The sequence below is a fragment of the Lactuca serriola genome, chromosome 7 (assembly GCF_051521515.1).
Source record: "Lactuca serriola cultivar US96UC23 chromosome 7, Lser_US96UC23_V15, whole genome shotgun sequence".
Taxonomy (NCBI): domain Eukaryota; kingdom Viridiplantae; phylum Streptophyta; class Magnoliopsida; order Asterales; family Asteraceae; genus Lactuca; species Lactuca serriola.
Window position 1 is genome coordinate 56,080,338 of NC_136414.1, and position 18,734 is coordinate 56,099,071.

The 18,734-nt window shown below is 36.3% G+C and overlaps 1 pseudogene; it reads left to right on the top strand.

Annotated features, from left to right (window-relative positions):
* The first annotated feature begins 16,282 nt into the window (after positions 1 to 16,282).
* Positions 16,283 to 17,821, top strand: LOC145063994 (F-box/LRR-repeat protein At4g29420 pseudogene; annotated as a pseudogene).
* Positions 17,822 to 18,734: the final 913 nt, after the last annotated feature.

Below are 18,734 nucleotides of genomic sequence, written 5' to 3' on the forward strand. Positions count from 1 at the left end.
ACTAGTTTATTTTAAGAATAATGTCTAAAATGCTTTTATGTGCTAAATGTTTTGTGTAATAGCTATATCGATGCTACTATTTGTTCGGATCCATGTTCTGTTGCCGACCGGATCTTGAAACCTTATGTGTGTAGGATTCTAAGTGTATAACTATGATATTAGAACTAGCATGTAAATGTTTCGGAGTGATAAGGAGATTTATAAGTTTATCGTAAATGAAGCTTTCCTATATTAAATTCTCGCCCAGTGCACCGAATGTCTGCTTGGATGTACAAGAGGTCATGGTGAAGACTCGTAGGGAATTAAGTAAATGGAGGAGATGAAAAGGCTTATGATAGTGGATGACACCTATCAGAAGATATTGTAACAGTAGTATCTTGCCTTTAGAGTATGTCTTATAAAATAACAGTATGTTTAGGGGAGTGCGGTACTTCTGGGGTACACCTTCGATTGGCAGGATGATGGAACGATTAGTGTAATTCTTGAAGTTATCCCATCGTCTGGAATTTCCATCACGAGCCGAGTTGAAGTAGAATTGATGATTGAAGATGCGCAATGAAAAAGTCCTACTAGAGTCTAGGGAAATTTTTATGATTATTTGGACACATTCGTATGTGTTAAATTGTTTCGTGATTTTCTTATATGGTGACTTGGTTGACTGCAGAACAATACTTGGGACTAGTATGAGTAGGTGTGAGAGGTAGTAGATGCATATGCTACCGGAAGCACGTGACTCGCACTTGGATCAGGGAGAGTCACAAGGTTACCAAGAAGCTAGTGATTGATCTCGTTTTATTCAAGTATGTCGTTACCATTGTTTCAGTAGTGACTAAGAAGATGGTTGTTATTCCAACCCTAGTGATCATATCAAATTGAGTCCGACTACGATGAAAGGTCGTTAGGACTCGACGGTCTATTACAATAGATAAATGAAAGAATTTATCCTAATAAGAAGAAGGAGTCCACAATAAGGACTTATTTGATAACTCGAAGGTTATGATTGAAAGTCCAACATAGTACGAAAAGCAGATACATGATTGAGCATCGTCTGTGGTCGAGAAGCCCTAGAGTTAGATACTCTTTCAAGGAAACATAGAAGTTACGGTTATTACCTAGGATGAAGAGATAGCGTATGGAATCATTATACAAGCCTTATTTCGTTGATGATTCCGGGACGTAATCATCCTAAGGGAGAGATAATTGTAACGCCCGTAGATCCATGCTACTCAATTTAGAGACGATCAGCGTCAAAAATGACTTTTTTGATGGAATATTATTTAGAAGGAGTAATATTAACTAAGTTTTAGTATATGTTACAATGATTCCGTGCATATAAACAACGACGAAATCCGAGTTATAACGAAGAAGTTATTACCCGTCGAAGTTTCGCGACAGAACCGACACGACGCTGAAGGACGTAAAAAGTGAATTTACGTTAGAGCAATATTTATCCTTAGCGATCTAAACAAAAGTCGTAGAATACGTTAAACCGAATGTGTGCATAAAAAGGACGCCCAAATCTGACTTCGTAAGAGGAAGTTATGATTTTTCTGAAGTTTCGACTTAGCAGTATGCAGCCTGAATCCTCGATTTAAGATCGAGTGATTTTTAGCCGAAACAATCTAAATGAGAATCGAAGATCTCATCTATAGTAGTGAAACGATAAAAAAAATTAGGCAGAAACGGACGTCAGATGAAGAAGTTATGAATTTATAACGGAGTTTTCCTGTCACGGCCTACTAAAAATAATATAAAAGTAACATATTTATAATATATGAAAAACAAAGTCAAAATTAGCCAACGAAGTCTAAACGAGAGTTGTAGAGAATATTATCACCTACGCGTCGGTATAATGAACATCAAAAACGGAGTGCGTATGCGAAAGTTATGAATTTCTGAAGTTCGGGGGGCGAAACACTAAAACTGTCAGCCACCACGACGTGGTAAATGTGCCACGACGTGGCAGGAGCTCTGGAGTCTGTCAGACCCACTTGCAATGATGCATGTAGTGACGACCCAGCCACCACGCGTGGTAAACTATACCACGACGTGGCAAGGGCAAATTTTTTCCTATAAATAGATTTGAAGGGCCAGCCGACTTTGGGTTGCTCCAACTCCTCTCTCTCACTCCTGATACCCTATATAGTCATCCTGAAGTACCCCCGAATCCCCGGTTTCATCCCGAGACCCGAATCAAGTCCCGAAGCCCGAAGATCCCGAGAAGTGAGATTCCCGAGTCGAAGCTCTGCCCGCGAGAAGCCAGGTTTTTGTGAAGATCCTCCAAATCTACTTAAGAATACTACTTCTACAAGCTGTAGTGTTGTCCGATCATCTTCTGATCAAGTGAGTGTGTGGTCACTTTCTTCTAACACATAAATATTAAGTATTTGCTATGAAATACATGATATGTGTATAATATAAAGTTGTTTATATGTGTGGGTGTATAGTCCCTTTCATAAACACGAGTATACTACAAGTATTGTTTGAATGTATGAAGTATATGTTTGGGTGAGTGTGTAGTTACTTTCTTCTAACACATAAATACGAAGTATTTTCTATGTAATATGTGCTATGTGTTTATATATTATTTGTCTATTTGAGATGGGCATGGAATTGAAGTTTTATATAGGTTTTAAATGAGTTAAATGTTATATGTATTTTATCTCTACAAATATGTTGGGTAGCACATGGGTAGACGAAATAGTTGGTGTTTCATGAAGGATGAGTGTGAGGATGAGATGAAAGATAAACCTCGATAGCTCAGGATTTAGTACTGTAAAGATAAGCCTCGGTAGCTATGGATTTAGTATTGTATATACATGAACCTTGGTAGCTATGGATTTAGTACCGTATAGACGAACATTGGTAGGTATGGATTTAGTATTGTTAGATAGACGATGATAGCTATGGACTTAGTACCTGTTAGATAAACGTTGGTAGCTATGGACTTAGTACCTACACTGGTAGCTATGGATTTAGTACCCGATGAATGAACCATAGCAGCTATGGAATTAGTGCTTTACGAAAGAACCTTGACAGCTATTGTCTTAGTGCCTAATAAATAATCATGGCAGCTATTGTCTTAGTGACTAATACGGAGTGAATGAATAGATGACTCTTAGGGTAGGCCCTTAAGAGTAAGGAAGATAATGGGATGGGTAATCGGAATGATCGTTTGATGATTGAATATATATATATATATATATATATATATATATATATATATATATATATATATATATATATATAAGATATAATATTGTGGGTTGAAAACCCTATATGCTCACCAGGCTCCCAAGCCTGACCAATTAGTTTTCTTTGCATTACAGGTAATGGCACAAGAGTAAAGTTGGTGGACTTGACCAGAGATTTTGGATTATAGATCAGTAGTTATAAATAACTGTTGTAAGGTCTATTTTATATTGTTTATGTTTTTTATCTGTATCGGAACATGGCATCCCGAGATTTTTTTATTTAATGAAAATACATTTTTTAAAGAATGCTTTGATAAATTCTTATCATATTTTGTTTTAGGAACAAATTCCGCAACCGTTTTCTTTAAACGAATACTCTGATTTATAAAACAAAGCATAAACAAATCGGTCTTTTCTGGCCATGAAATTGGGGATGTCACAGTTGGTATCAGAGCATTAGTTTAAGCGAACTAGGAATTTGTAGGAAATTTCTAGACTTAAACTTAGAATGCTAATTAATGACCGTGAGGAGTGTGTCTAAAATATGTTAGGTAGTACACCTAAATTGACACAAGCACTAGTTTATTTTAAGAATAATGTCTAAAATGCTTTTATGTGGTAAATGTTTTGTGTAATAGCTATATTGATGCTATTATTTGTTCGGATCCATGGTCTGTTGCCGACCGGATCTGGAAACCTTATGTGTGTAGGATTCTAAGTGTATAACTACGATATTAGAATTAGCATATAAATGTTTCGAAGTGATAAGGAGATTTATAAGTTTATCGTAAATGAAGCTTTCCTATATTAAATTCTCGCCCAGTGCACCAAATGTCTGCTTGGATGTACAAGAGGTCATGGTGAAGACTCGTAGGGAATTGAGTAAATGGAGGAGATGAAAAGGCTTATGATAGTGGATGACACCTATCAAAAGATATTGTAACAGTAGTATCTCGCCTTTAGAGTATGTCTTATAAAATAACAGTATGTTTAGGGGAGTGTGGTACTTCTGGGGTACACCTTCGATTGGCAGGATGATGGAACGATTAGTGTAATTCTTGAAGTTGTCCCATATTCTAGAATTTCCATCACGGGCCGAGTACAAATGTCTGCTTGGATGTACAAGAGGTCATGGTGAAGACTCGTAGGGAATTGAGTAAATGGAGGAGATGAAAAGGCTTATGATAGTGGATGACACCTATCAGAAGATATTGTAACAGTAGTATCTCGCCTTTAGAGTATGTCTTATAAAATAACAGTATGTTTAGGGGAGTGCGGTACTTCTGGGGTACACCTTCGATTGGCAGGATGAAGGAATGATTAGTGTAATTCTTGAAGTTGTCCCATCGTCTGGAATTTCCATCACGGGCCGAGTTGAAGTAGAATTGATGATTGAAGATGCGCAATGAAAAAGTCCTACTAGAGTCTAGGGAAATTTTTATGATTATTTGGACACATTCGTATGTGTTAAATTGTTTCGTGATTTTCTTATATGGTGATTTGGTTGACTGCAGGACAATACTTGGGACTAGTATGAGTAGGTGTGAAAGGTAGTAGATGCATATACTACCGGAAGCACGTGACTCGCACTTGGATCAGGGAGAGTCACAAGGTTACCAAGAAGCTAGTGATTGATCTCGTTTTATTCAAGTATGTCGTTACCATTGTTTCAGTAGTGACTAAGAAGATGGTTGTTATTCCGACCCTAGTGATCATATCAAATTGAGTCCGACTACGATGAAAGGTCGTTAGGACTCGACGATCTATTACAATAGATAAATGAAAGAATTTATCCTAAGAAGAAGAAGGAGTCCACAATAAGGACTTATTTGATAACTCAAAGGTTATGATTGAAAGTCCAACATAGTACGAAAAGCAGATACATGATTGAGCATCGTCTGTGGTCGAGAAGCCCTAGAGTTAGATACTCTTTCAAGAAAACATAGAAGTTACGGTTATTACCTAGGATGAAGAGATAGAGTATGGAATCATTATACAAGCCTTATTTCGTTGATGATTCCGGGACGTAATCATCCTAAGGGGGAGATAATTGTAACGCCCGTAGATCCAGGCTAGTCAATTTAGAGACGATCAGCGTCAAAAATGACTTTTTTGATGGAATATTATTTAGAAGGAGTAATCTTAACTAAGTTTTAGTATATGTTACAACGATTCCATGCATATAAACAACAATGAAATCCGAGTTATAACGAAGAAGTTATGACCCGTCGAAGTTTCGCGACAGAACCGACACGACGCTGAATGACGTAAAAAGTGAATTTACGTTAGAGCAATATTTAGCCTTAGCGATGTAAACAAAAGTCATAGAATACGTTAAACCGAATGTGTGCATCAAAATAACGCCCAAATCTGACTTCGTATGAGGAAGTTATGATTTTTCCGAAGTTTCGACTTAGCAGTACGCAGCCCGAATCCTCGATTTGAGATCCACTGACTTTTAGCTGAAACAATATAAACAAGAATCGAAGATCTCATCTATAGTAGTGAAACGATAGAAAGATAGCCGGACACGGACGTCAGATGAAGAAGTTATGAATTTATAACGGAGTTTAATTGTCCCAGCCTACTAAAAATACTATAAAAGTAATATATTTATAGTATATTAAAAATAAATTCAAAATTAGCCAACGGAGTCTAAATGAGAGTTGTAGATCATATTATTACCTACTGGTCGATATAAAGAACGTCGAAAACGGAGTTCGTATGCGAAAGTTATGAATTTCTGAAGTTCGGGGCGTAAAACCCCAAAACTATCAGCCACCACGACATGGTAAAAGTGCGACGACGTGGCAGGAGCTCTGGAGTCTGTCAGACCCACTTGCAATGATGCATGCAGTGAGGACCAATCCACCACGACATGGTAAACCATAGCACTATGTGGCAAGAGCAAATTTTGCCCTATAAATAGATTTGAAGGGCCAGCCGAGTTTGGGTTGATCCAACTCCTCTCTCTCACTCCCGATACCCTCTATAGTCATCCTAAAGTACCCCCGAAGCACCGGTTTCATCCCGAGACCCAAATCAATTCCCGAATCCCGAAGATCCCGAGAAGTGAGATTCCTGAGCCGAAGCTCTGCTCACGAGAAGCCCAGTTTTTGTGAAGATCTTTCAGATCTACCGAAGAATACTACTTCTACAAGCCGTAGTGTTTTCCGATCATCTTCTGATCAAGTGAGTGTGTGTTCACTTTCTTCTAACACATAAATATTAAGTATTTGCTATGAAATACGTGTTATGTGTATAATCTAAAGTTGTTTATATGTGTGGGTTTATAGTCCCTTTCATAAACACGGGTATAATACAATTATTGTTTGAATGTATTATGTATATGTTTGGGTGAGTGTGTAGTTAATTTCTTCTACCACATAAATATGAAGTATTTTCTATGAAATATGTGCTATGTGTTTATATATTATTTTACTATTTGAGATGGGCATGGAATTGAAGTTTTATATAGGTTTTAAATGAGTTAAACCGTATATGTATTTTATCTCTACAAATATGTTGGGTAGAACATGGGTAGACGAAATAGTTGGTGTGTGATGAAGGATGAGTGTGAGGATGAGACGAAAGATAAACCTCGATAGCTTTGGATTTAGTACTGTAAAGATAAGCCTCGGTAGCTATGGATTTAGTATTGTATATACATGAACCTTGGTAGCTATGGATTTAGTACCGTATAGACGAACGTTGGTAGATATGGATTTAGTACTGTTAGATAGACGATGATAGCTATGGACTTAGTACCTGTTAGATAAACGTTGGTAGCTATGGACTTAGTACCTACACTGGTAGCTATGGATTTAGTACCCGATGAATGAACCATAGCAGCTATGGAATTAGTGCTTTACGAAAGAACCTTGACAGCTATTGTCTTAGTGCCTAATAAATAATCATGGCAACTATTGTCTTAGTGACTAATACGGAGTGAATGAATAGATATCTCTTAGGGTAGGCCCTTAAGAGTAAGGAAGATAATGGGATGGGTAATCGGAATGATCGTTTGATGATTGAATATATATATATATATATATATATATATATATATATATATATATATATATAAGATATAATATTGTGGGTTGAAAACCCTATATGCTCACGAGGCTCCCAAGCCTGACCAATTAGTTTTCTTTGCATTACAGGTAATGGCACAAGAGTAAAGTTGGTGGACTTGATGAGAGATTTTGGATTATAGATCAGTAGTTTTAAATAACTGTTGTAAGGTCTATTTTATATTGTTTATGTTTTTGGTCTGTATCGTAACATGACATCCTGAGATTTTGTTATTTAATGAAAATACATTTCTTTTAAGAAATGCTTTGATAAATTCTTATCATATTTTGTTTTGGGAACAAATTCCGAAACCATTTTCTTTAAACGAATACTCTAATTTATAAAACAAAGCATAAACAAATCGGTCTTTTCTGGCCATGAAATTGGAGATGTCACAACTTATTTGGTTTATTTTAAATTTAAATTAAAAGTTTAATTTTCAAAAATTTTTAGATAAACCCCAAGGTTATAAAAAGTTTAAAACACACCTTATATATGTATTATAATTAAAAGTTAAATATTATATATGTATAAGAATATGGTCAGTCAAATCACTAGTATGCCTCATTCACGAAACTATTCTATAAGCAGGGTATAAGGAAACTGCCTATAAAATGATAGTTGAATGGGTGTCGTTAGCAAAACGGATTTGATAGCGCAACTAAATATCATTAAAAGTATAATGTTATTAAGAGAATACTAGAACATTATTTTACAAAATCCTAACTCTAGTTACTTTAGGAAAAATGTGAAAAGTATGCTAGTCCATGAAATTGCATATTATGCTTTATTGGCCGTTAGTGGAGTGTGTGTGGTTAACCAGCACACTAATAGGCACTAATAAAGAGTAGTAATGGGTATCTCATAATTATCATTTTGATGGAGCGTTTGTGGTTTACCGGCACATCAATAGTTAATGATAAAGACAATTAGGTTACCAATCACATTTGCATGGTTATTCACATCTTGGTTGTGATCCTCAGTATCCCAGTCACAAATAGAAGAGCATAATCCGAGATTAAAACATGTCATTGAATAGTTCAATGTATCTAAAAAGAAAATTAGGAATTTCACTTCGTTTGTTTCGTCTTATGGTGGATTTGGTGAATCGTCATTCACCTACCTTTATGAAATTTACACTTGGATCTCGGCATCCCATTTCTAAGTTGTGAATCATCATAGTTGGATCCTACCCTTATGTAACACAACGTTTATTTATTAAATTAATTAATTAATTAATTAATGACCCGTAGCCCTAAAATCAATAATTTTATAGCAATGTGTTGGTCTCGAGGAGTTAATTGTCACAATTTTAGAAGTCGAGGGCTAAAAGTGTAAGTTTCGGATCGAATTCATAAATATTTATGAAGGTAGGGACTAAATGGTAACTTCTTGGACTTCATTTGAAGTGATTTTGGGGGCTAAGGAGCTGTTTAGTAAATATTGAACCTGAATTGTAAATAATTATAATGTTGAGGGCTAAAAGGGTAAAATTAGGACTCATTTTGTAAGGAAAGGGAGGAGGAGGGGTCGGTTGTGTCAATATGGGAAGATGTTTCATATGAGTCAGGTATATAGCCTTTCAATCTTTTAAACCCTAACCCTAACCCTCCACATATTCATCATCCATCAGCTCTCCACTCTCATATCTCCCCATCGGCGCCGCTACCATGTTGTTTCCGATCAACCACCGACAACGAGGACCCAAACCACCGAAGCTAACCGTCGTGCCCCATCCTATCGACCGAGAGATCCACTGATGACCTAAGTCGGAGCAAGGAACATCGAAATAAAGGTTGTGATCGTCGTTGCCGCCAAGGGAAGCCATCACCACCCATCTGGTCAGTTCTGTGACCAGCTAGTGGCCGCCAAGCAATCACCCGACCTCATCCATTTTCTGACTGGTCTAAACTCGATCCAGCCATTATTATCAGCCAATCGCCTGCCGCCGTCGGTCAAGAGTGTTTCTATTGCCATTCAGTAAACGCCACCAGATGTGTGGCTGCCTTCAGACCTCGAGAGGGGTGTGTGTGTTCGTTATCTTGCCGCCGCCTACTACCACAAGAATCTTGTTGGGTGTGTTTCTTTCTTGTGTTAAACTCAAGAGTTGCATGTTTTGGGTTGCTGAACAAGTGAGGGTGTGCTTTTCTGGCCGGAAACCACCATGACAGCCAAGCACAGTGGCTGTCGCCATGAACCGCCACGTGCCTTAGTGATTACGTGTGTTTATATTTATTATTAGCCTTGTAAAATGTAATATAAAATTTGAATAATGAAAGGAATTGAAAACCACCACCTTAGGGTGGTGGCTACCGACTCCTGTCGCCACCCGCCGCCGTTTCGGGTGGCGGTGTGTTTTGCCTCGCTGTGATCGATTTGTTTGGGGTGCTTGAAACCTTAGTGGGCCTTATAAGCCCAAATGGGCCCAATGAAGCTTAATGGACCCTAATTGACCCAATAAAACACTAATGGGCTTAATGATACTCTAGTGGGCCTAATAGGCCCAAGAAAGCCCTAATTGACCTAAAAGCCCAACAAATTGATAAATGAGCTAATATTTGGATTGGAAAACCCTAATTTGGGGAATTAATCAGGACACACGGGAATTATTTAATAACTTGAGATATTAAATAATAATCATTGGCAAGGATTAATCTAAGCAATATTGGACTTAATGGATTAATTCCTTAGAGGATTAAGTCCTTAATGGGTTAAGTAGGAAACATAACCCTAATCATCATTTTATGGGAATCCCTAATTTCACTTGGGTTTATTATTAGGCCTTTCCATTGGGCCTTGATGATTTGATTGTTAATGGGCCTAGGGTAAGGCCCATGTAAGGGGTTTTGGCTTACTTTGGAAAATTGGGCCATAGTTTGGGCCTTAATGGTTATATGATATTGGGCTATTAGAGATACCAAATGTTGGACTGGACTTTTAGTTGGGCCTTATGGTAAGACCTTATAAAGGTTTGGGCCCAATTTGGAAAATTGGGCCATATGATGGGCTTTGATTCCTAGTTGGCTTTGGGCCTATAGATTAGGCCTTGGGCTTAAATAAGCCAAGCCTGGGGTAATGTAGTAATTATCCAAGTATGTATTATGGTTATGTGTTGGGACCTAAATTATTAATTGGGTGTTGTTTTGGTGTTGACAGTTCGAGAATCTATCATCCAATAGCTAGGGTTGAGCCTGTGAGACCTCAGCAGTGTGGGATTATGTCTACGGAACTTCAGCAATGTGAGGTGAGTTACCTTCCAGTAGAAGTGGGTCTAAAGCACCAATTCCGACCCACCAGTAGGAGTTGTATGTTAGATGACTGTCTTTGTGATATTCATCTAGGTTTGCTACTACCTGATATGTTATGTGCTAGTATGATGTGATGTTATATGCTAGTAGTAGTAGGGGAGATAGTCCCCACGACTACCAGTCGATATGGCCGAAGAAGGGTAGTCATACCCAGTCATGCTAGATAGAATATGATTATGTGATACATGTTATGTGGTAGTAGTAGAGGGGTGAAATAGTCCCTGGTATCCGGTCGAGAGGATTGAAGGGGAGGCCAGCACCCAGATATGCTAGCAAGTATCCGGTTGAGAGGACCGAAGGGGAGGACAACACCTAGATATGCTAGCTAGTATCCGGTCGAGAGGACCGAAGGGGAGGCCGGCACCCAGATATTCTAGCCACTATCCGGCCAAGAGGACCGAAGGGGAGGCCAGCACCCAAATATGCTAGCCAGTATCCGGTCGAGAGGAGCGAAGGAGAGGCCAACACCCAGATATGCTAGCCAGTATCCGGTAGAGAGGACCGAAGGTGTAGGTCGGGCACCCAGATATGCGTGACAATATGTATGTTATGTGTTTGTATGGTATGTGGTATGATGGGGAAACTCACTAAGCTTTGTGCTTACATTTTTTAGTTTTGGTTTAAGGTACTTCGTTTTCAAAGGAAAGGAGTCGGCTCGATCGTAGCGCATCACACTATGGTTTTCTGCACATGAGATCTTTGGGATTACACTCTGATACTATTTTATGATAACATGTTATGATTATTTCTGCTTTTTTTTGACAAGACACGATATTATGGATGTTTTATTATACTATTGGTTTTATAATAACCTATTTAAAGATGAAATGTTTGTCCTGTATTTTTGGGGTGTTACATCTTGATATTGTATTTTTGGGTTGCTATTTTAAGGTTTCTTGAAATCTAACAAAAACTATCTTTCTTTTCAGATGTCTACTCCTGGAAACACTTCTGCTTCATCATCCTCCAACCACAACTTCTCTTTACTCAACATTTCCTCCAAAGTCGTTATTGATGGTTCTAACTATAACAATTGGATGCGTAAAATCAAGATGGCGCTTCAATTTGAGGACAAGGAATATGTCCATGAAAAAGAGCTCAAAGAGCTTGATGAGTCCAAAGCCACTCCCGAAGAATATGTTGCCTAAAAGAAACAGTATGATGATGCTACCAAAGTGGCATGCATCATGGTCGCAACCATGTCCCCAGAACTGCAGAGGTACTATGAGGACTACTGGCCTTTTAAGATGAACAAGGAACTTATGGAAAAGTACCATAAGCGAGCTCGTCAAGAAAATTTTGAAGTAGTCAAGTCACTCATGGCTTGCAAGATGAATGAAAGGGAGTCGGTTGTCTCTCATGTGCAAAGAATGCAACGCTACATAGAGCATTTGGTTAAGCTCAACATTCACTTTGATGAGGAATTGGCCATTGATATGGTCTTGAACTCGTTACCTGATTGTTATGGTCAATTCATCCTGACGTACCATTTGAACAATATTGAGCAGACATTGGCCCAATTGCACAGCTTATTGTAGACGGTTGAAGCAGTAATGAAGGGTAAAAGTATCTCCTCCACTCCTGTGAGTACTCCTGTCTTAGCTATTGCACAGGGAAAGGGGAAAAAGAGGAAAGGTCCTCCTAAGCGAAACTTGAAGGGAAAGGTCCAAGTTGGGTCATCTAGCAGTGGCCCAAAGGCTAAGCCCATTGCTACCATTCCCCATGTTTTTGATCCAAAGGATGTTGTTTGTTTTTATTGCAATGAAAAGGGGCACTGGAAGAGAGCCTGCCCAAAATATCTGCAGGATATCAAAGACGGAAAAGTGAAGCCATCCTCAGCAAGTATTTACACAATTTCTTCTAATACCTCATTATCTTCTCGTTCATGAGTCCTTGATACAACGTGTGGTTTTCACATCTTTTTTGATTTGCAGGGGCTAAAAGAAAGTGAGGAGATAGAGCGAGGAAGGATAAAATTGATCATGGGAAACAAGAATTCTTCACCAGTGACCAAGATCGGAGTTTATCAACTTTTGCTTAGTAATGATATTAGATTAGATTTATTGAATTGTTGCTATTTGTCTGAGATGACGAAAAACATTATTTCATTTCATGCATTGTTCAGACAAGGTTTTAAATATTCTTTTAATGATTTGAATGGTTCAATTTATGTTAATAAGAATGGTGGTTTCATGTTTGAAGCTATACCTTGTGATGGTGTGTATGAAACAGTGACGTATGTTGATAGCTTAGGAAATAGTGTGTTTAATATTGACTTGTCTAATAGTGTAGACAAGGCATTCTAGTGGCATTGTTGTCTTTGACGCATTAACAAGAAACGCATAGTTCAACTCCAAAAGTATGGAGCGTTTGAATCATTTGACATGAAATCAAATAATATGTGTGAATCTTGTCTTTTGGGAACGATAACAAAATCACCATTCACAGGGTCGTGTGAAAGAGGTAAAGGTTTGTTGGACCTCATACATATTGATGTGTGTGGACCCTTCTGATCAATCATAAGAGATGCTAATCGATTTTATGTGACTTTCACTGATGATTATAGTAGATATGGCTATATATACATAATCAAACATAAGTCAGAAACCTTTGAATTTATGCCTGGATAGATATGTCTATCGAACTCTCCCTCAACCCCCCCCCCCCCCAATTATCAATGTTTTTCTCTAGCACTTCCTAGGTGTTAGTAGCGAAGCTCCGGGGCATCAGAAATCCCCAAGAAGTAGATTTTTCGGCTTAGAATTTCTGCACGCATAGAGTCCGGTTTCTCACTAAACTACCTGTAAGTTAAGTTACGCTAACTATACATTAAGTATAACTTATGTTTAAGTTCATTATCATTATTATGAACCTATAAACAACATTTATCAATGATTCAAAGTCGTTATATTTATTGATCTACTTATGGGAGAGGTGTCTAGAATGGTCATGTTGACTTGGTTGTTGGATTTTAGAAAGGTATATGCCGAAGTGATCCTGCCTCCCAACTATCATATCTGGCTGATCCTTACTTGATAGATGTTAAAGTGGACTTTGAATTAATGATGAATCTAGACTAATAATTACTTACAATAAATATTAGACTAAGACTTACTGATAATGATACTAGGTTTCGTCAAGGAAAAGAGAATTCCTAGAAGCGAAGCGTTGTCCAAATTTCGAATCATCAAGTCAAAACTAATTCGTCTCACTTCCTCTGTGGGAAATATGTATTTCTACATGTATGAATTTTACATACAAGTAAATATAAATTTTGTTATCCACCAAAAGAGGTGCGTTTGTGTTAATACAAAATGCAAAACTACTTAACAAGTACTTACTTTCCAACCAATTTCATAATAAATGCTCATCATAATGTCAACCATTCATTAAATGACATAATAGTTACACTACCAACATTCTTGTAGTTGGTTGCACTAAATTCAAATTAATTGATTAGAATGAATAGTAAATTTTTATTTTGTTCCTTTTAGTATGTGTAACAATCCATATTTCATACACTAAAAGTATAAAATTTCAAAAGAAATACCTTACGAATTATAGGCAAGTAGAATAATAGATGTTTTTAAGGCCTTACTAACATATATTGATGAGAAATCCCCTAAGCGTTATCATCAATCCCGAAGATAATCATTAGGATAGGTCCCTTAAATTAGATGCTATAGGAATATAAAGTGAGGATACGGGAATGTGTAATCGGGTTGAATGATTGGATAAAAATAAAGAATTTAATGATTTTGGGTTGAGAACCCTATATGCTCACCAGGCTCTCAAGCCTGACCCACTCAATTTCTTATATTACAGGTAGTGGCACAGGAGCACACATGTGATGATCAAATGAGAGATTTATAAAATATATGCATGTAGAATAATAGATGTTTTTAAGGCCTTTGTTATTTCCATTTATGCTTATGTATTGTATTAGTGATGACATCCCAACGTTTTTAATATAATTCAAATACATTTTTTCGGAAATGCTTTGATAATATCTTTATCATATTTTGGGAACAAATTCCGCAATTGTTCTTCAAAATGATACTCTAATTTTTAAATAAAACATAAACAAATCGATATTTTATGGCCGTGAAATTAAGGATGTCATAGTTATGGTAGATACTCTTTCCTAAAGTTCTTACATCAAGTCAAAACTAATTCGTCTCACTTCCTCTGTGGGAAATATGTATTTCTACATGTATGAATTTTACATACAAGTAAATATAAATTTTGTTATCCACCAAAAGAGGTGCTTTTGTTTTAATACAAAATGCAAAACTACTTAACAAGTACTTACTTTCCAACCAATTTCATAATAAATGCTCATCATAATATCAACCATTCATTAAATGACATAATAGTTACACTACCAACATTCTTGTAGTTGGTTGCACTAAATTCAAATTAATTGATTAGAATGAATAGTAAATTTTTATTTTGTTCCTTTTAGTATGTGTAACAATCCATATTTCATACACTAAAAGTATAAAATTTCAAAAGAAATACCTTACGAATTAAAGGCATATCACATGAAAAGTTGACCCCTTAAAAAGACATTTCCAAATGTATTAGATAGCTTGTGAGTTACAATTCCATGTCAAACAACCATAGAGAAGCTATATAAGTACCAAATAGTCATGGTACATAAATAATAGCTAATGTTTTTCTCATTCTAATCCTGGTTATGTAAAGTGTTCTAATCTTCATTAAAAGTCATACTAAGAGGCTAAGTCTTTTATAACCCTCCCCCCTCCCCCCCCCCCCCCCCCACACACACACACACACACACACACACCGATTTTTATTTGTAAATGTAGAAAACATGTCACATAAAAAAATCATAAAACAAATTGTCTCGTGTGTTACATACATATTAGATATAAAACTTTCACATTCAAAACATTTTGTTTTCATATTACTTTGCACTTCAAAAAGCATTCTTCTATTTGGATACGCCTCATGGCAAGACTAATCCTTCTTACTAAATAATAAAATGCCGCTCATTCATATGCGATTTCATGTCAAAGCATTTGTACATTCCAAAATTTCTCCACATTTTATATATTTCAAATTTCAAAAATTGCTCAAATTATCAATATATACTTTCATGTATAGGTAATGTCATATAACGCATGATTCTAAATATATTGAATCGACCACATTCTTAGATGTAGAAATTTAAAAAAAATAAAAATAAAAAGCAAACACAAAACAAAAAAAAAAAAGGAAGTACCAAATACTTGATAAAAATAAAAACATGATAACACATTTCTTTGATATGAATTTTTCCTATATAATTGTCTATTACAAGAACTTAGAATAACAAGTAGGAATCTTAAAAGGCTTTTTAAAGGAGACATCACAATATTTTAAATTGCTGACTTTTGTATTGTATTTTTTTGGTTAATGGTAAATCTTAGCAAAAATCATTGGAATGTAAATCACAAAATTTAAACTGAAGTTGTTTTTTATAAATGCTAATGTGTAAGGACCAATAATAAACAATAGTCAAACTATAAAAGGGTAAAGTGTAAATTAATCAGGCATAAATATCTCTATCATCAACTCATCAAGTAGTCAATTTTCATTTGTAGATCTTTCACCGCTTGCATGGACAACCTTCCTGAATCTCTAGCACTCGAAATACTGAGTCGACTCGACGACTCGGCAGCGGTAGCATGCTGCCGTATGGCGAGTAAGACTTTCAATTCTGCATTTCCAGGCCTTAAATTTATAAACCTGCAATGGCGATTGAAATGGTGCCTGGAATCAAGGTCCAGAGTTTCGAGTTCTTCAAATTCTTCCCAATTTACTCCCTCTCTCAAGAGAGTTTTTCTAAATCTTGTATCAAACGTAAGTGCACTGGAATCTGTGCGTATTGGCGTCGAGAATCCACCCCCAGATGTGTTGAACGCTGACGTTGAAGATGATGGCGATGATCTGCACATCACCGATGGGGGCTTCGTTAAGGAGTGGCTCCCTAGGGTTTCTGGAGCTTTGAAATTGCTTTCACTATCAAATTTTTGGGTTCAGTCGAGTACGCGTCGATCAGAAGTTTTGTCACTGATCTCTGTGCACTGTAAGTTGGTTATATGCTGAAATTCTCCAATTTTATATTCTACATGTAGCTCTATTCTGAAATTACGGAAATTGTTTACTGTCGGAAAATGTAAATGGTTTGCCAGGATCGATATTATTCTGGTTGATATCAACTAGTTTTTTTTGTTTTTTTTTTTTTTTTTAAATTGTGGTCAACTATCTTTGATTAGGGTTTATTAATGATCGATATTTATTGGTAATAAATGATATTTAATCATATTAAGGTCTTGATGCTTTAACTCGGTTGTTTTTGTTGTTGCAGGTCAAAATCTTATTGAATTAGAGCTGAAGAACGCATGGCTATCAGGACAAAACATGAACGCCATGCCAATGCTAACAAGTTTAACACTTGAACTCATAAGATTAGATGACAAAAATCTAACCGAGTTTAATACGAGTTTCCCAAATCTTCAAGTTCTTAACTTGATAGATGTTAGAGGTCTCAAAATGCCGATGATCCACCTCCTCAACCTGAAAACCTGCCATTGGACTGTAACAGATTCACCATCATATATATGTATAATCACACCGAATCTCATCACACTCAGACTCGAGTGTAGAAGTCCGGCTGCTCTTTATATTGAAGCTCCTTTGTGCTACAACTTGCATCTTGCAGTTGATCACTTGAACACGTTTGCAGTCAAAAAATTTGAGAATTTGAAAATTGTACAACTCGAGAGTTCAAACATTCACTCCGTAATTTGTAAGTTTCGTATGGAAACAGTAGAAACGCTGACCTTAGATATAAGAGCAGGTGGAAATTCCAAATTTACCCTAGAGGATTTACTCTGCACTTTCCCGAACATAACTTCTTTGTGTTTTAAACCAAGGGTTTGGTCAGAATTTGAGGTGTGGTGTGGCAAAATTGGGCTTAAAGGTGTGAAAAGATTTTGTGGGTATTTGTCGGTGGTTGATCCTTTGATGATTTTCGCGTTGGTTGATTGCGTGTTAGAAGAATGCTTCAACTGTGTAGAAATCTCTTTACTCATCCACCGTAGTGTTGCTTCTAATATATCAAAACGTTTCATCACTAGGTGCATGGCTGAATGGCCAGAAGTGAAGTGGACATGGGGGATTTGGGAGGAAGGAAGGGAAGATTATTGGATGACTGGAGAGCAATTACTTTAAGAAACGTTCGAGGAAGGATCAGATTCCATATGATCAAAAGAAACAGAAAACATAAAAAGATTTGTAGAAGGGTGAAGGTAAGACGGATCAAATGTACACATTCATGGGGGTTTAGGAAAGCAATATTGGGTGTTTTGGGGAAATAATTTTGAAGGAAAGATTGAGTAAAGAATAAAGATGGGATCAATGATCAATTGGAAGACATGATCGAGGAAGAGATGAAGGGAAGTAGCTTCAGCAGCACCCATGGGTCTCCATGGAATTAAGTGGCTTTTATAATAGTTGAATTGTCTTATAGTTAAAACTTTTATGGTTGTGGTATCTTTTGGAATGCTCTTGTTATGGTATTATAAATTTATATTTTTATGAATACTGTTTAAATAAGATCATATTTGGATGCCTATGCGTATGCGGATTATATTTGTTATGTTTTTCCTTATACTAACGTTTATTCACATTGCGGTTAATGCTTTATTTATCTACGATTCCGGTTTTTTCTTTCTTAAATTCAATAAAAAAATTTATGGTGGAGATTGTAAACTCATATTACTTTATAGACAATTAAATTACTTTATAGATAATTAAATTAAACTTCCTAAGGTTTTTTTTTCCACTTGTCAAATTTTTAAGAGTTTTATCACATGTAATTTTGTGGTTTTTTTAAAAATTAATTTCACATGTCATTTTATGGTTGTTTTGTATTAAATGAGATTAATTAATTTATTTTATTAATTTCTAAATAAAAATTATAAACGCTATATATACATTTCTTTCCTATGATATCATAAATACGCATTCAATTTTCATTGTGTCACCCCAAATTTTAAGCTAATCATATATACTTTCCAAAATACTACCATGTTTCTTATATCTTATTACAATTTACCATATAATGACCAAACTTACACCAATT